This window comes from Hydra vulgaris, chromosome 08, assembly GCF_038396675.1.
Source record: "Hydra vulgaris chromosome 08, alternate assembly HydraT2T_AEP".
Taxonomy (NCBI): domain Eukaryota; kingdom Metazoa; phylum Cnidaria; class Hydrozoa; order Anthoathecata; family Hydridae; genus Hydra; species Hydra vulgaris.
In genome coordinates this window covers 18,387,511-18,408,711 of record NC_088927.1, presented here as the reverse complement: position 1 = coordinate 18,408,711, position 21,201 = coordinate 18,387,511, and the positions used below count along the sequence as shown (strand labels likewise).

Genomic DNA, 21,201 nt, shown 5'->3' with positions numbered 1-21,201 from the left:
TATATATATATATATATATATATATATATATATATATATATATATATATATATATATATATATATATATATATATAGCCAATCCCTTTTTTTTTTTTACGAAAACCAGTTTTTATGCGGAGTATCTAATGAGTGGCGTTGAAATCAAAATTTTTTTCTTTTTTATTGATAAAAGAATTCGCGCCGATTGCTCGAAGCAACGGATTTTATGATTTTTTACTAAATTTAGAGCAATTTCCGAGCATTTGTGCGAATAGATTTAGATGTCAAATCCTGTTAATTTTTTTATCAATATTTTCTTAATGTGTTCCTCTACCAAAAATAAAGCACTGTGCTTATTAATTTAAGAAATACTGATTACGATAGATAAATTAATACTTTGGCGATTGTAAAGTGATTTTTTTTTTTTTATCTTTGAGCTTTTTTCAGTCATTCGACAAACTTTATAATTTTTACCTTATTTTGGTATCCAATAATGTTTTTTTTTAAATTTTGTTACTAGAGCCTTGGAACAAACAAATCCAAATCCAAAATGGTTTCCTTAAATGGTTGGGTTAAGGATTTTCGATCTTTTGTTGTAAACTAAACTAGATCAAATCATATCAATGTGATTCAAAAATATATATACAAATTTTTTCTGTGGTTATGTTAGGTGCTCCAAGAAGTCCAAATGGTCGAATCAAAGAACACCGCAGAAGAACATTTAACTTGGAAGGTTACGCTTGCTTCATGTCGAAAAAAAAACTTATTATTTTAGGTGCTCCCAGAAGTCCTTGCGGTCTCATCACAGAGCACCGCGGGAGAGCATTTAACAGGAATTTCACGCCTCCTTTCGTACCAATGTCGCTTGTTGGGCTAGAGCAGGCATCGAACCTGGGACCTCCGGTTACTGAGCCAGAACTCTAACCACTGCGCCACGGCTGCTCAATTAGAAACTCTAACATTAAATTAGGGTTATAAATACATTTAACAAATACGTTTAATTATATTTTTTGAATCAAAAAACAAAGTTTGAACATTTTTTATTCGTTTTTTTTAATATATTTTGCTCGTTAAAAGTTATAAAGATGTCGAAATTCACTTTATTTAAAAAACTGTTGTTTTTCTTGAAGTAATCAGCTTGATAGACAACATGACGACTAGCTTAAGTATTAATAGAGTTACTTAGAAAGACAGCTTTCAAGTGGACCTCAAATTCTAGTTTACAACTATATGTCTAAATTAGAGTTATATAGTAGTCTAGGCAAAATAACAATCAAAATATCTGTTTTTAAAAGAAATACAAATATATTTACGACATCACTAAAAAGAAGATTTATGTTGTAAACTGGAATTGTAGATTTATATATTAGGAATCCATGCGGAAATTTCCAGATCATATGATTTATCATGGATGAAGGCTATTTAAGAGTTTCTTAGTCGGGTATTTTTTCATTCTAAAACTCTGAAACCATTATGGATTATTAAAATATATTATTGTCGGCGTTGTGTTACTATTTGATGCGTAAAAATTTAAATATTGATACTATATCATACGTTTGGTAGGGTAGAAAGTGTAATTTTGTTAATAAATTTTAAACTAAATTTTTTTTAAATTTGGAAAATTTTAGATAAAGAAAAAGTATCAAAAAAAATTAAAATTTATTTCTAATAACTTTTGCATAAAGATGTGGCAAAAAAAAAACTTACTCCGAATTGGCTAACCATTATCAAATCAAAATGAGACCATACGTACCTTCAATCGATCATTTTAGAATTGAATAAATCAGTTACAATAACATTTAGATAATTTGTGGCAAAGTCTTAAAGTCTTTTCTAAACTTAATGCAGCAAAAGGTTAGTAATTTTCTTACTAAATTAACAAAATACACAATTAGCCAAACTTAAAAATTACTACAGTTAGCGAAAATTATTAACAATTTCTCTTATCCAACCAGGGCTGTCTATGGGGGAGGGGGGCGTACGGGTTGTCTAAGCCCCCGACTATAAAAAACCTGTCGGCAAATATCGGCTATATCTACCTTGTCGGCAAATGTAGGCTTTTAGTCGGCAAATATTTAAAAAATAAGACCTTTTTTTTTTATTAGTCTTTTTCTAACAAAATGTAAATCTAGTCGGCAAAAAGTCATATTTCACCCCCTCCCCCCATGCTGATCGAGAAATATTTAAAAAAAATATGGAACCTATTCAATAAGGTAGTGATAGTGCTTTTTATGGTGTGAGGTTTCTTTTGTATAGTAGTACTCTGCATTACGTAGTCTTGGCATTATTATCTGGCAAAAAGTCTCTTGCATTATTTCAACATAATTAAATTAAATTGTTTATATTTGTTGTTATCACATACCAATATTCCACTTTTACACGTATTAGAAACTGTATGTATAGTGTGTATGTTCTTATTTTTAAAAATTATTTTTATATACAGTTATTTTATCTCATATTTGTATAAAGCTTATGTAAATAATGTGATATATAATTATTTTAATATATTTATATATACATATATATATATATATATATATATATATATATATATATATACAGTATCGGACAAAACAAGTGCAACCAAATAATGCTAATTTAGTTTCTTTATTAAAAGTGCTGCATTTTTTCAATTTAGAGAAATAACTATGTAACTGTTTAGAGACAAAGTTTATTATTTGTACACGAAAATTAATAAATTAATCAAAAGTATTATAAAAAGTTGATTTCCTTCTGGAAAAAACAAGTGCAACTCGACAAAATGTTGACCAAGCTGTATTTCGCTATCAATATTTCGTGGCGAATCCTTTGTTGTCGATCACAGCCTTGCATCTTCGAGGCATAGATTCGATCAGGTGATCAATGAAACTTTGTATAATCGCTGCCCAGGCCTTTTGGATTTGTTCAAACAGTTGATCCTTATTACGAACACCTTCACGATTAATTCTGCGGTTGACGATCTCCCACAGGTTCTCGATAGGATTGAGATCCGGAGATTGAGGCGGCCAATCCATTACCGATAGGTGGTTCTCTTGAAACCACTGCTTGCCGGTCGACGTACACGGCAAATGCCATCGCTCCCAATGATTTTGAACTTCGATTTATAACTGAACAGGACAGTTCGCCATTTCTGCACATTCCAGTCAATACGAGATGTAGCAAACAGGAGTCTTTTCTTCTGGTTTTTTAGTGAAATCAGCGGTTTCTTTGCAGGGCGTCAAGAAAACAATCCGGCTTTAACAGCACGTCGTCTGATTGTTCGGTCCAATACAGGCTGCCATCTTTCGCATAGAACGATATTTGGAACATAGTCTTGATACGGTCCATTTTTTCACGCGATATTTATCACAAATACTTGTGACATTCCACTTACGTAATCGCCAATAATTTTCTTTCTTAGTTCCAATCCAAGACTGTCGGGAGCCATTTTTGCACTTGAAGTCATAAAGTAAATAATCACGCTTCTCAAAGCTTACAGTGTTACATTTTCCTTTTGATGATACAATAACGCTCTGTGGAACACAACGTCTTTGTTGGATGTGGACTGTATTGATGTAATGAAACACTTGTTGTATTTCACTTCTTGTATTGATGTTCTTCGATAAAACACTTTGATAAAACTCACTTCGATAAACTGTCTTGATAATACTGACTGATTGACTTCCATATACTGACTGAATTACATGTCGATTTACATGTCTCTTATATAGTAAAGTGAACCTGTGTGAACCTGTTCTGGAAGATTCTAGATGCTTCTTTCCGATGCTTCTGGAAGCTTCTGGATGTTTCTGGATGCGTCTGGATGCTTCTGGATGCGTCTGGATGCTTCCAGATGCTTCTTCTGGAAACTTCTGGAAGCTTCTGCATGCTTCTGGAAACTTCTGGAAACTTCTGGATACTTCCTTTAATTATTAAAAAACTTCCGTGACGTTGACACGGACCAGACTTAGGAAAATGAAACAAACCAAAAAAGTTGCACTTGTTTTGTCCGCTGCAAAATGGCACTTATCAACAAAATTCTGCCTGTGTGCTGTCACCTGTCAGCTGATTGTTCATGTCATGGCATGCTACTCCAGACTCCTGAACTGTTTGCTGTGGTAGTATAGTTCGTTTCGTTTTTAAGACATGTAAAATTAGGAACACTTTTTAGCATTGTTCGATGTTGGTTGCAAATGTTTTTTCCAATACTGTATATATATATATATATATATATATATATATATATATATATATATATATATATATATATATATATATATATATATGTATATATATTTATATATAAATATATATATATATGAATTCAAAAATTTGCCTGTTTATACTTATGTCAAATAATGATGCTTTGCAAAATATTGTGATGATTGGAGGCGAGGAACAAAAAAGCCCTAAAATTACATCCCCCCTGCTCCAAACGTGAGAGCAACAAGTTCCTAAAATAATGTTTTTGCTATTCTTAACTAAGTTTATATTCATTAATAAGTTTTAAGTTTCATAGTATTATCTCTCAGTGTTCACAAATTATGACCATAAAATATTTAAGCCCCTCTAAATTAAGGAGGTTACAAATTTTATATAGTCATATTTTTGGAACGCTCAGAAATTGTAAAACAATACTTAAAATTCATCAATGTATATAAATTTAAATAAGAATAGCAAAAAAATTATTTTATCAACTTGTTGCTCTCACGTTTGGGGGAGGGGGGATGTAATTTTAGGGCTTTTTGTTCCTCGCCTCCAATAATTGCAACTATTTAAAAAGCATCATTATTTGTTATAAGTATAAACATACAAATGTTTGAAATGTTTGAAGTCACTTCATGTTAGCTCAAACATCAAAATTTTTTGTATCCGTGACTGCCACAGATCTCTTTTTTCTGAAGAAAATTTGCTTCAGAGTTCAGCGTTTAAACGCTGTAAATGTACAATAAATATTTATAAACATAAATTTTCAGCTTAAAACAAATATCTCAAAAATATATGTAAAAAAATAACTTATAAATGTATTTTTAAAGTTCAGAGTTCGTAGTTAAGTATCGGATCAGGAAATACGTTTCTTGTTTTAAGAAATTTGTTTTTGAATATAGATTTTTTAAATCATTTTTATATTGCAATCTCGGTCAAAAGATGCTAACGCCAGTACTAAATACCTCTATGGTTTTACCATGATTTGAATTTCACCTCTTCAGCAGGCTCAGTATACATCCTCCAATAGTCTTGTTGATCTTAAAAGTGTAAATTAAAAATAATGCAAAGTAGATAATATAAGGTTTAAAATGACACTGCTAAAAACTTATTACATATAATTTTGGCAAGATAAACTGGATGGTTTATCGCCAAACCAGCCTATACAACGAATATGTTGAAATGAGATAGCTTGACACAAAGTTTAAAATTCTTTAACAAAAGCCACTGAACCGAAAAAATTAAAAGTAATTGCAGTTCAGTGCACTTAAAAATTTTAATTATAATATTTTGGTGCTTGCAAAGAAACACTACTTAAATCATTTTTTTAATATAAATTGATTTTTTTAAAATTTGTTGTATAGAATGGTTTGGCGCTTAACCATCCAAATCAAAGTGCTATTTTTATTGATTTCATTTTTATTATATTTCAACTAATTTTAAGAAAAGTCTGTCATTGGACAAAAAACTGGTTTAGAGTTATTTTCTTTGTATTTTACATCTGATTTTGAACCATTTTGCAAACCATTGTTTTTAAACAATTTGTTACTTTATGACATAAATTATTCTTAAATAGTAAGACTAAAATATGAAAATTTATGAAATTAAGTTTTACTTAAAAAATTGCAGAATCAGAAAAATCGCAGGTCAAAAACCGTGATGCCCTGGAGAAAGATGCCCTCAAGAAAGAAATGTAGTCAGCTATTCTATTGATCTTTTTGAGTATTTTATTACTCGGAATAAAAACCTGCCTGATTTTAGAGAAATGAAGCTTAAATTTCATGACATTCAAAGCGTGTGAAACAGCTCCATATTTGTTAATTTTCACCTAACGGTCTTATTTTTTTCCGCAAGTTCCCAAAAATCTCTGCACTTCTCAAAAGTCTAAATGTAAATGGGCGACTCTGGTACAAAAGTTTTGCAGTATAAGAGGCTATAAAAAAACGTTTAATAAAGATATGCAAGATATATACTGCAATTATAATAGTAGGGGATATACCTGATATAAAATAATATTTTTCGTAAAAATATATGTATTGCGCATACTAATAAAATGACAGATTAGTTGCTTTACGTGTGTGACGCGTACGAAAACATTTTTTTGAATTTCGAACTTTGGTTACAATTTTCTGCTACTCTTTGGTGCCTAATAGACGCCCCCCCCCCCCCGCTAAATAATTTTTCAAAAACTTTCCACCCAGGACATTCTTATTCCATTTCCACCCAGGACATTCTTATTCCCCCGGCTATTAAATTTTAGAAAAATTCCATCCAAGACAAGACAATTTTTTATAAAAATTTTCTTTTTCACTACTTACTTACGTTACTTAATATCATTCATTCAAAAAACTTTGTTTTAAAAAAAAGAACGTTCTATTTTCTTCTTTCTATCGTTACGTCATTATTCATCAAAAAAGAAATTTTCTTCTTTCTATCGTCGCGTCATATCGTTTACAGTACTTACTAACTTGTATACGTTGTAATAGTGAAAAGTACGTTGTAATAGTGAATCACCTGTGTCAGTAAACCTGCAGTCGGTTATCAAGAACCTGATTCTACCGAAAGGTATTCGGTACGAGGTATAATCCAACAATTCCAAACGAGGTACGGTACGGTATAATCCAACAGTTTCAAACGAGGGTTTGGAATTGTTGGATTATATGGAGGACGATCGTTACTTATTAGAAGACGAAAATGGAAATGAAACTGATGGCACAAGTGACGAAAGTGGAAGTGATAGCGAACAGAACAATGCTGAAACACAGCCTGATTTAACACCAACTGTGGCGGTTGAAGCTACAGCCAATCCTTCCAATACCATCCCATCACTGATAAATGTTTCAGATGATCCATTGATTAATAAGGACTAGGGATTGCAATCCCGGGATTATGGGATCCCGGACGTTTTTGGGTCCCGAAAATCCCGGGATTCTAAACACAAAATCCCGAGTTTTTCGGGATTATAGCAGGATTGAACTAATTAAATTATTTTGTAAAACAAAATGTTCAAAGTTGGTAACTATACTGAATTATAACGAGTTATATAATGCTGCTTTGCAGGTTTATCCTGTTTATGCTTTATCCTTACGATAAATGGAACAAATTTTTGAATAGACCATGGAGTTTGGGAGTTTATCATTGAAAAAAGTTTCACAAACACAAATTAAGGCAGGTTTGTTTGACTATTGTATAAAAAATAATCATTAAGTTTGTTGGCAAGACTTCTATTCCACCGACGATCGAACCTGAGCGGGCATTTTCTGCAGCTGGGTATTTGGGAAGTAAAATAAGGAGTAGGCTAAATGACCAAACCTTAAATGCTCTACTATTCCTCCGGGCATATTTTCAGACAAAAAAAGAAAGTTTGTAAATAAAATATGCATTTAATATGAATTGTTTTTTTGTTTTACATTTATTATATAGCTACCATTTATTTATAAACATAAAATAAAGATTTTCTTTAATTTTTGTCTCTCAATATTAACAAACAACTTATTATGTTATTTTTTACAAAGTAGCTTGTTGCTACAGCAGCTACATCGGTAGCCAAATTTAAGAAAATTTATGTTTACAAATTTATTTTGAAATTTTGATTGTTTAGTTACTTTAGTCAAATACACTTTAAATGTTCAAATGTTATTTACATATCCAATTATTTGATGAAGGTTATTCTGTATAGTCTGTAATCTTAAAACATAATATGGAAGGTACCGTATATATATTTCTGCATTATTTTAAGATCTTTATATACACCTGCTGCCTGTTACACAATTAAAACAATTTAAGGCGCCATAGAAAATTAATTTAAGTCATTAAGGCATAATGAAATTAAATAAAAAATTGATAACATCAAAAAGTATATTCATATATGCAGTATTAAATTCTGTTTTTTTAGCAAATATCTCACATTATATAAAATCCCGGGATCCCGGGATCCCGGGATTTTATTTACTTCAATCCCGAAATCCCAGGATCGTAATTCATGCACGGGATTGCAATCCCTAATAAGGACGCAACGTTTTTAGATGCACTGCAGAAGGTGTTTGAGGAAAATGAAGCTAGTATTATTTTCAAGCCACATCTAAAAAAATGAAATCAGCTTTTTACGAGGTTCGAAAAAGCGTCAAGAAACGAGTAAAAGCGGCTCATGATAATACCGATGATGAGCAAGAGGACGAGGGTAACATATTTGACATTTTACAAAATATGTATAGAGAGAAACTTATTTGAACTGGACTTCTGTTGATATTTCTTCTTTGGACTTTAGTTCTTCTTTATTATATATTTACTTGTTTTTAGACACTAATATATATGTTAATAATTAACAAAAATATTACTTAGTTATTGCTTTAAGTATTTTAAAAAACTCGAAATTTTCCACCCCCCCCCCCACCGCTTATTCCAGCCCCCCTGCTTATTAAGTTTTAGTGATATTTCCAACCCCCCCCCCCCGCTTATTCCAACCCCCCCTTCTATTAGGCACCAAAGAGTAATTGGCTATAATTGAAAAAAAAAAATTAGTCTGTTAATGGTAAAATATTGGTGTTTATAAATTATATTTTCATTTGTCATAATTACAAGATCTTCATGGAAATAAATTATAAATTTTTGCGTTACGTGTGTGACAAGTTTTGTTACGTGTGTGACATAGTACGAATTTTAAATGAATTTTTAAATTTAAAACAAATTTTTTTTTTAGTCATATTTTATTAACATAAAGCATATACTTGATTAAAGATCCAACTTAATAGCACTTTTAAATGATTTAATTTATTGCTTTTTCAAAGTTTTAATTTTTTCAGCTTTATTTTACCAGTATACATTGTATCATCATTCTGCACAGAGCACCAATCATCATTAGCCATTTCCGAAGATGTAGATGTTATTTTAAGGAATACATCATTAACATATTTTATTGAAAATCAGATGATCTTAAATCACTAGTTTTGAAAAATGACAAATATCCTTTTGAAGCATCGATATGATGAATTTTTCGAATGCCTGGTGTTTTTTTGACTTCTAACCAAGGTTTTTCTTTGTCTATTTTATTACTAAATTCAATGTTGCTAATGTGGAGAATAGTAGTAGATACCATTAATGGTTTCAGAACATTGAAAAAGTCTATAGATGTTTGTACACATACTTTCTCATTCTTGCTCATGCATTTCATTCGGACAAGTGACTTTGCTCTTCCTCCAACACCATCTACAACCCCCTTTCCATGGGAAGCTGCAAAATATTTCCATTCGAATGTTTTATTATACTGGAAAGATAACTGGTTGGGTAATTTCATCATAAATTTATTTTTAAATTCTGAAGATGAGCCATCAGTGAAAAGAGTTTCAGTATTCGTATTACAATTTTCCGACATTCATATAATTTCTCAATAAAACAATAAACACTATCTTTGCCCTTGTCTTTTGTATCTGAACAAATGAGATATGTTTTGCAATCATTGTTAAAGAAAACAGCACCTGTAAATAATTGAACTGTATTTCTACTCCACAATGCACTTTGTACTTCATTTTGATATTCGCAAACATATGCCATTGCAAAATCAACTTGAAGAACTCTTTTTCCTGCAGTCCTATTGTCCTTCTCATATTTGCTTGAACTCTTTTTATTCGAACATGTTCTTGGAATTTTAATAAAGAAAATAGTAATTACTCTATAACTTCCCCCTTGCACCCATTTTTTGATTGTAATTGAAGACGACCAGAATCATTTTTACTCCACTGTTGCCACACGACCTGCTCAGCTGGATTTAAGCTTTTAAGTGGTTTTTTTACTGTTTTTGCATTGTAGACAGTTTCCGAGCCAACAAGATGAATTAAGTGACTATGAATTACAGAGATTACCAAACCACCATGAACTATTATAGTTGATGCATAATGCTTTAAGTAATAATCAAGAATTCTCATGCAATTTGCACTTACACTGGTCTACAGGTGTGTCTTCTAAAAGAAGTATATTTTTAGGCCTCAGTTTACAAAAAGTAGAAAAAGGCATAAGCTCTCCATAGGTTGATTGAAAAATAGCATGCGCCTCTCTCAAAAACATTGTCAAAAAGTATTTTCTCAATTTCTTTTTCTTTCCGTTTTCCCACACTGTGATTTCATCTTTTAGACCCGGCATTGCATAGACAATGTCTGGTCTGTTATAAAAATCAATTTTAACTTATCATTTTTACTGGTATCACATGATTTGCCAAACCTTGTACAACAACTTTGCGTTTAGTTGGAGATTTTGGGAGAGCTCTCATTGATTTTGATAAAGCTTTTCCAAAGCTCTGACTGCATTGGTAAGGGCTTCAACTATTCAAACTTGAAGCTATTGATTTATTTATTTGTTCTTTAATTTTTTGTCTACTTATTCTTTTTCGATTTTTTTCTTCATACAAGGTTTTTTCTGTTTTATTCATTTTAGCAACTTTTAATTCTCTCGGTTTTTTATTCCTTTCATTTTCTTTAGTAGAACATTCTTTATCAGCTTTTCGTTTTTCCATGTAGTTTTTCAATCTATCAGCTCCAGATATTTTTATTTTCATTATATATAGACCTAAACTTAAAACAGAAAGCTATTAGCCCTTGTAATGAACTTAGAATTAATTATTTATTTATGTAATTATTTTACTGTATCTTATCAACTAAATAATTTATTTAACAGAATCAAATTGAAAGTAAATTACAAAAAAACACTTTGTTGTGGTTTTCTTGTTCAATTTATTGAAAAATTTAAATAAAACTAAATTATATCAATTCTTGTTTAAGATATTTAAAAATGGTATTTTTATATTATCATATATTATTTATCATTTTGTTTTAATCCACTTCTAATACTTATTTCCTGGTTTCTAGAATTTATTATTTCTATTTTGTTTAATGTTGTACATATAAACATTAACGTTACGTGTGTGACCCAATTTATTTCTCTTTTTTTTAGGTACAGCACTGCAATAAGATAAACTTTTTTTTTCTATTTTATTTCTTTAATACTTTTTGCTTATAATTAAAAATATTTTTTAAATATTCGTTGTATTTCGCTCACAAATAAAACTTTTAGTTGTTTTTTGTTAGGTGTGTGTCATCACAACAAGTGTATTAACTAATTTGTAAAATATATTTATCCATATTCTTTTAAAATATTTTTTTTCTGTTTGAATTATAAAAAAATAGTTATAATAATGATTTTATGTAATAAACATTATATTAGATAATTATTTATTATAATAAATGAAAAATAATACACTGCTATTAAAATTTGAAAAGTTAAGAATTTTATGAACAATAAAAATATATGTCAATATTTTTCTATACACTTTACAAAAACTTCTAAATTTATTCTAAAATGTAAATTTAGTATGTTTTTAATGAAAATATGCAAAAAAAATTGTCAAAATAATTTGTTTTAAAAATTAGCTCTCTGGTTTTACTAATATGAGAATCGCCCAAATAACTTTAACATTAGAAACTTATACATTTTGTTTTTGCAAAAAGGCATTTTAAAGTGAAATAGTTTTATCTTTACCTTTCTATTTTTTAATCTTTTATGGTTTTATGATATAAATAGTTTATTTACGGCTGCGACTAAATGACCATCGACGATCATTATGTCGGAAAGCTTCAAATTATGAAGCTCTCCGACATGATGGGAGGAGTTTATCAAGAATAATGGTCGACCTGGAAACTTAGCTAATCTTGTACAAACCCTTTTAAATTGCCAGGGCTTGAAGTGGGTGAACTGTGTGAGATCAAAAACATCTTACAAATTTCTGATTGCAGTGTATAGGACCTCAACGCTATTGTGTTTAAAAACCACATTACCTTAATTTCATAACGAATTGGTACGTTTTTAAAATACCACCAGTTAACAAAAAGAATGGTTATTAAAATGCACACAATCAGTATAGATAAAAAACCTTCCATTATTTGAAATGACGTTATTATATAGTTAATGGTTTGTAAATTTATATTCGTGCCGAATATAATGCCCTTAAAAACTCAAAAAATGTAAAAGTTTAAAACTTTAAAAGAGTTGCGCGAGTATAAATAGTCATCCAAAATACAAAATAAATTGTTTTTATTAAGAAAACAATATCTTGGGAATATTTTACGACACTCCGCGTATTAAAACTTGTTTATGAGGGTCAAAATGTGATGGGTTATATATATATATATATATATATATATATATATATATATATATATATTATATATATATATATATATATATATATATATATACTTTTTTTTATTAACTTTTATTTCGCTGATTAAACAATATTACAACTTTTCATATAAAATAAATAACATCGTAACCATAAAAAAAAAAAACCGTTAAAAAAAACGTTTTTAATTTTTTTTATTTATAATATACACACACACACACACACACACACACACACACACACACACACACACACACACACACACACACACACACACACACACACACACACACACACACATATATATATACTGTTATAATCAGTCAGGAACTCAAAGAAGGTAAGGATGATGCGTTTATCATCACAATCTTTTCATAGAACCCCTATAGTCACTCAATAAAAAAAAGAAAAAAGAAAAGCACTTTAATTTTTTAAAGTAAAATAAAAATTCAATAAAGCAAAGCTCTTTTTTTTTGTGTAAAAAATCGAAAAAAAAAAATATATTAAAACACATAAGAAAAAAATAATAATAATTATAAAAAAAAAATTTTTAAAAATCTGAAAACAAATACTGTAAACTATAATATATATGTCAGAAATTAAGGAGTTGCATTTTAGTTTGTCGTTTAAACGATGAAATGCTTTTTAGGTCTTTAATATTTTTATTTTAGAAATGATTTCATATTGATGGACCACGGTTTGTAATTAAAAAACTTGACTGCTGTGATTTAATTTTCCCTAGGTGATGGTCGTGCATGGTATTTGAACGCAGATTACATTTTTTAGAAAATGATATCAAGAAAATATCTGAAAAAACGTTTGGTAGTAGATTGTTTTTATACTTATACATAAAAATTAATATCTGTAATGTGTTAAATTTCTCAATATCTAGAACCATCATGCTTTTCATCACTGGGACCGGGTTTACTAACCTATTTAAACAATTAATTGCTTTGCATGCATGGTTTTGCAGACTTTGCAATTTTAGCAATTTGGTTTTATGGGTGCTGGCCCATACAAAATTTGCGTACAAAAGCTGACTATGTACAAGACTAAAGTAAAGCCTATTACGTGATTTACTATTGAGAAAAGGTTTTGACTTATACAAAACACCTATTGCAGAGGACACTTTTGTTTCAAGAAGACCAATATGGTTTCTCCAAAACAAATTTTCATCAAAAAGTACTCCCAAAAATTTTGTGTATTTTTCACGTTTTATTTTATTTTTTATTAATAAACAGTTTAGGCAGCTTTAACGGAAGATTAATTGATTGTTTTTTTTTTATGAAAAAGAGTAAAGCTAGTTTTTTCACAATTTAGGGATAATTTATTTGCTATGAACCAGAGGTTGAAGTTTTTGAGTTTAATATTCATAGTTTCAAACAAAGTCGAAAAAATAAATTTGCATCGTCAGCATACATATGGTGATATTTTTTGGGAAGCTTTATGCATATCTTTAATGTATATTAAAAACAATAATGGACCTAGGAGTGAACCCTGAGGAACTCCACACAATATATCAAGGGTTCCTGATTTTTCTAGTTATATAAATTGCTTTCTGTTAGACAAGTAGCTTTGAATCCACTTAAATGTTGAGCCTATTATGCCGTAATATTTTAGCTTGGAAAGTAAAATACTGTGATCAACTGTATCAAAGGCCTTGGAAAGATCAATAAAAACTCCTAATACCAGTTCATCACTATCAAACAACTTATATATTTTGTCAGCAAGTTTAATAATAGCATGTTCAGTAGAGCAATTGCTTTGAAATCCAAACTGATTTTTGTATAATAAATTGTTTAATGTAAAGTACTTATTAACTCTATTATAAATTACTCTCTCATATACTTTTGAAAAAACTGGGAGTAGAGAAATAGGTCGGTATTCAGAAACATTATTGCAATCACCTTTTTTGAGAATGGGATTAATTTTGGCAATTTAAGTTTGTCAGGGAATATGCCATTTTCAAATGAAGATGATATTAAATAAAATAATGGTTTACTAATGCTGTCCATAACATAATTAGCATTACTGGAAAACTACATTACTGGAAATACCATCATATCAACATGACTTGTTGCGTTTAAGCTCAATAATTGCTTTATTAAATTCAAGTTTAGTTATCATTTCATTATTTATACTAGTGTTCGGTTTTTCTCCCAAAAAATTATTAAATGTTTTATTTGGTTGCGCAATGTTAGAAGCAAGAGAGTCTACATTAACAAAATATTCGTTAAATTCTTGACATATATTTGTTTCACTTGCTATAATTTTTTTTATCAGAAATTAATTTTTGTGGTAAGCAAGTATGCTTCTTTTTTTCTCTCCTGTTAGGTGGTTTATAACAGCCCAAATCTTTTTTAATCGAACTTATGCTTATCAAGTTGATTAGAAAAATATCTTATTTTTGCTATTTATATTATGTTAAAAAACTTTTTATAATTTTTGTAGATTTTTTCATCGTCTTTTTTTTTTGATTTTAAGAATTTTAAGTAAAGTTTTTTTTTTGATGCTTTAATTAAAGTTATTGTAATCCATGGATTTTTATACCCTTTGTTCTGTAGTTATTTTTTGGCATATATTATCAAAAATATTCTGAAATGTGCTTGAGAAATTATCAAATGCAATATTAGGATCTGTTGATGAATAAACATTATCACATCGTTCTATTTGCAGTTTGTTTTTGAAATTATTCAGGTTTTTTATAGAAAGATTTCTGTAAGTCACAAAGCATTTTTTACTGTCAATATTAGATAGCACTTCGCGTGCTATATGGAAACCGGAAAATGATCAGAAAAGTCTGCAATAAAAAGGCCTGATTCAAATTTAGTATTTAGGGAACTGTTTGTTAAAATATTATCAATCACAGAAGATGATTGGTTTATAATTCGTGTGGGCTAAAATATGGTGGGTATTATATTGAATTCAAATAGTAAATTTTTTTTTCAAATTCAAATTCAAATAGTAAATTTTTTTTATGTTTGCAAACTTTTCATAACATAATGCGTCATAATTGCAATAATTGCAAACTTTTCATAACATAATGAAATATTTTTATCTCCCGCAAAGAAAACGTGGTTGTTTTGTTTACTCATTTGAGACATAAAATTTCTAAAGATATTAAGGAAGTTAACTTTACCACATGGCTGTCGATACAATGAGGAGATTAAAAACGATTTACCAGAAGTATTTAACACTTCAATGCACAAAGTTTCAATATGTTTATTTGTTTTTGAAAATGTGTTATTTTTTTAAATTCGAATTTATCAAGAATATATACTGCAACGCCACCTCTCTTACCGATTATACGTGGTTGACTTATCATTTTATATGAATCTAAATTGTATAGGGAATTTTCGGACATGGGCGAATTTGCATCTTCCCAAGTTTCTGATATACATATTACGTCATGATATATTACGTCAAAAAGATAGTTAAGAGAATAATAAAAATGTTTAAATGATTCAAAATTTTTGTTCATTGACCGTATATTTATACTTAAAATGTTTAAATCTTTGTTAAGTTTTTCTCTCTTAAATTCTTCTGGTTTATAATATTCATTATATAAGCAGTTAATATATATTTCAGTCAAAAATTATAATCATTTTTGTTATATTTCAAAATCTCAAAAAAAGGTGATATTAATTTTGCTAAATTATCTTCATTTTATGCATTGTTTTAGATATATTCATTGTTAATATCCTTAATAAAAACCTTTATAGCAATATAATAATAACTTTTAGTACTTATTAAAACAATTAAAACGTAAATAAATAAATAACACTCTCGCTCTCATTTTTCATTTCTCTTTCCATTAATCGATTACATATGACTTTCGCGTATTTTCCGTTACCACGATGTATTTTTGCTTGGACAAAAAGCTCTTTACGAATTTGCATCGTTTCATCGCTATAGTCTTCGTTAATAAATATATTTTTTCCCTTTAATTTTACGAGCGTTAGATAAAATGTTTTCCTTGTCCTGCCAGTATAATATTTTGCAGACAATAGTTCTAGACTTGCCATTAAATTTACCGACACGATGTGCTCTTTCTATAACAACTGGAGCCGCAATTTCAAGGTCTTCTTTAAATAGTAGGCTTTTTTTTAAAACATCATCAAAAGTTTCGTTATTTGCTTCTTTGATTCCGACGATTCTTTGATTGTTACGTCGGTTTCGATCCTCAAGATCTACTGTTTTTCTTTTATTTTCATTTGAATCGTTGCTTAATTTTTAATGGAATGATTAAATACCCACAATTTTTCGGTTTTTTGCAAACTGAGATAAATCAAATTTAGTTTTTAAAGTCTTCCCGTAAGTTATGTTTTATCCTTTTCTTATTACTAAATTAGACCATTAATTATTATTTATTTGCTTCAAATTTAACAGTGAAGTTAGTTTATGATTTGCACAACATGTTAAATAAAAAAATCTCAACATTTTCAAAAACTGACATTCCCTGTTTTTTCCTTGCATCCTTCATATATATATATATATATATATATATATATATATATATATATATATATATATATATATATATATATATATATATATTATATATATATATATATACATATATATATATATACATATATATATATATATATATATACATATATATTTATATATATATATATGTATTTATATATATATATATACATATATTTGTATATATATATACATATATATATATATATATATATATATATATATATATATATATATATTATATATATATATATGTATTTATATATATATATATACATATATTTGTATATATATATATATATATATATATATATATATATATATATATATATATATATATATATATATATATATATATATATATATATATATATATATATATATATATATATATATATAGCCAATGGGCATTTGTTTTTAAAAGTTACGATCTAAATGTATTTTAAACATCTTCTAAACATTTTTAGGTAAAGAACGTTATAAGACGTTTAAAGAACGTTTAATAGACAATTAAAACGTAACTTTTAAAAACAAATGCCCGAAGGGTAGAGAGAGAAAAAGTATATAAAAATATATAATAATATTCTCTCTCTCTCTCTCTCTCTCTCTCTATATATATATATATATATGTATATATATACATATATATATATATATATATATATATATATATATATATATATATATATATATATATATATATATATATATATATATATATATATATATATAGAGAGAGAGAGAGAGAGAGAGAGAGAGAGAGAATATTATTATATTGCATTCTCTCTCTTTCTCTCTCTCTCTATAGAGAGTGAGTATAATATAATAATATTTTCTCTCTCTATATATATCTATATATATATAGAGAGAGAATATTATTATATTATATTCTCTCTCTCTCTATAAAGAGAGAGAGAGTGAGTATAATATAATAATATTCTCTCCTCTCTCTCTCTCTATAGAGAGAGAGAGAGTGAGTATAATATAACAATATTTTCTCTCACTATATATATATATATCTATATATATATATATATAGAGAGAGAGAGAATATTATTATATTATATTCTCTCTCTCTATAAAGAGAGAGAGAGAGTGAGTATAATATAATAATGTTTTCTCTCACTATATATATAGAGAGAGAATATTATTATATTATATTCTCTCTCTCTTTAAAGAGAGAGAAAGAGAGTGAGTATAATATAATAATATTCTCCCTCTCTCTCTCTCTCTCTAGAGAGAGAGAGAGAGTGAGTATATTATAATAATATTTTCTCTCTCTTTATATATATAGAGAGAGAATATTAATATATTATATTCTCTCTTTCTCTATAAAGAGAGAGAGAGTGAGTATAATATAATAATATTCTCTCTCCTCTCTCTCTCTCTCTCTAGAGAGAGAGAGAGAGAGAGAGAGTGAGTATAATATAACAATATTTTCTCTCTCTCTCTATATATATATATCTATATATATATAGAGAGAGAATATTATTATATTATATTCTCTCTCTCTCTATAAAGAGAGAGAGAGAGAGTGCGTATTATACAATAATATTCTCTCTCTCTCTCTCTCTTTATATATATATATATATATATATATATATATATATATATATATATATATATATATATATATATATATATATATATATATATATATATATATATATATATATATATTATTCAGAGGCGGATCTATGGTGTCGCCACTGACGCGCATCAATCTTTTTGCACCGCTAAATTTAAGAGTTTTTTTTCTCTTTTTTACTTTTTTTTTCATAATAAAAAGTTAAAGTAGAAATTAGAACCTGATATTCACAAAAAATGTAAAATTTGCTTTAAACTCGAAAAAAATAATTAAAACTCGATTTTATTTGATCTCTATAGTTACTTATTTGTTACTTAGACAAAATTTCCTGCGTTTTGGAGCAACTGATGCAATTGTTCTTCACTAAATACAAATGTGATTGGTTAAAGAAAAATATTTTAGGCTTTAACTAATTGTATTTGTACATTTTACATATTTTACCATACAAATTTTTCCGATTACTTTGTAGCAAATGATGCGATTGTACTCTAAATCAGAAAATGATTGGTTAAAAAATAGTTTAAACCAATCACTATTAAAATAACAATTGTGACAGTTGCTGCAAACCTTCCGCAAAAATTTTTTTTTTAATTTTTGAAACATTTTGATGTTTCAAAAAAGATAAAAATGTTTTTAATAACCAATCAATTTTGTAGAAAGTTAAGAACAAGTGCATCAGTTGCTCTAAATCGTTCAAAATATACAAAATTCTGATATTCCGCCTGGTACTTCGCTCGTAATTTTTGTTGTAGGACTTAGCTAGTAAATTAAAGTTTTGAAACAAAGATGAATTTTTAGTCTCAAATGCAATTAAGGCTAGATATTTGCCAAATATTCGCAAATATAAAAATCAGTTAACTGAAGAGTTGAACATTTTAATTAACAAGTGTCCAGTGCAGCCATATAGTCAGTCTTTTGAAAATTCTGAAATGAATTGTTTTATCCCGAAGCAAGAAGATAGTAAAGATTATGCTGCTTTAAGGTAAAACCCTATTACTAAAGTTAATGGTGTTATATATTTCCAGCTAGAAAATGATATAAACTGATCTTGCTTTATTTACTTTTTTTAATTTATTTTTACTTATCCTTTACACTTTATAAGCCCTAAAACTGAAACAAATAAAAAACAATTCTCTGATGTTTCTTTCACAGAAAAAGTTAATTCTGCAAAACATGTCAAAATTCAATCTAAAATTAACTTTAAAAAGACAATACTTTTATAGAGTTGCCTTTTGAAACTTTTGTAGATTCTAAAATATTTGAGTAATTAGTTAATATTCTCAGTTAATATTCCTTTATATATATCCAACTCAGTTAATATTCCTTTATATCAAGACTCAAATTCTTTATATGATGTTTCAACATATCTAACCCATGGTAAACTTTTAACCTCTGGCAAAGATGATGCAATTTTGTTTAATATGGTTAAAAATGTATTTTGTCCTAATTCTATATTTGTTTTTCCAATATCTGTTAATACAAAAAAATCATTTAAAATTGAATAGCTCAGCCACTTTTCTTGGTTAACTTATTCTATTAAAGAAGATGGAGCTTATTGTTTTCCTTGTACTTTGTTAGGTGCTAGTATTCCAATAATAGTATAGTAATAAGTCTGGAATACTAAATTTAATTTTCAAGCATCATCAAGAATGGGGCAATGCTGTTCGTGATTTAAAAAACATGAGAAAAGTTGTGTTTTACATAAAAGGGTATGCTTTCATTTAATGCATTACGTTCACTTTGCCACTCCAAAAGTAATGTTATTGAGGTTGATTTAAATAACTCTCATTAGAAACTTCTTTCTGATAGCTGAAAAAAATTAGTTCATATAATTAAAACAATAATATTTCTTGTCAGAAATGATCTAGCATTTCGTGGACATTGTAATGATACCAAGTATCATCCTAGTATTAGGGAATCTTCTACACAAAAAGTTGGAAGAGGTAACTTCATAGAGCTTTTAAAATTTTGTGTTGATGCTGGTAATCAAATATTAGCTAACCATCTTTCTTCAAGTCAAAAAAATAAAGTCTATATATCAAAAACTACCCAAAACCAACTTGTTGATTCTTGTGGGAAAATAGTTGAGGTAGTTTTAATTAAAAATGTTAAGCATTCAATTTTTTTCAATTTTTTGTGATAAAACAGTTGACTGTTCAAATACTGAACAAATGTTTTAAGATATGTAAATTCAAATAATGAGATTTGCAAGGGTTTCTTAAGATTTATTGATTGCAAGACTGGTACATATGGTCTTAGTCTATCTCTAAATGTACTTAATACACTTCAAGAGACTTTTTTGACTTGATATTTAAAATTTTAGAGGCCAAGGGTATGATGGTGCAGGATTTATGGCAGGTGAATATAAAGGAGTTGCTTCTTGAATAAAAGCTCTTAATCATAAAGTTTATTTTTTTGATTTATATGAATTTTTAAATTTCTATTTATCTGATATGCCTCATTTTACTTCAATAAATGCTGTGCTAGATTTATGGTAACTATCTTTGAAAAACCAGTCAAATATTCCTTTAACTGTTGCAGGCACTATAAAGGCCATTGACATGAGAGGTTTTCCAAATGTAAGAAAAGCGTTTCTAATATTAGACACAATTCCAATAACAACTTTTGAATGTGAAAGAAGTATTTCAGTTATATATATATATATATATATATATATATATATATATATATATATATATATATATATATATATATATATATATATATATATAAATATATATATATATATATATATATATATATATATTTATATACATAAATACATACAT

At 27.9% G+C, this 21,201-nt stretch overlaps 1 non-coding gene across 1 annotated transcript; it reads right to left on the bottom strand.

The window, feature by feature from the left end:
- Nucleotides 1-17,981: 17,981 nt before the first annotated feature.
- On the bottom strand, nt 17,982-18,140 carry LOC136084454 (small nucleolar RNA snR49). The gene has a single exon (XR_010640569.1). It is a non-coding gene; the product is annotated as a small nucleolar RNA snR49 (small nucleolar RNA).
- Nucleotides 18,141-21,201: the final 3,061 nt, after the last annotated feature.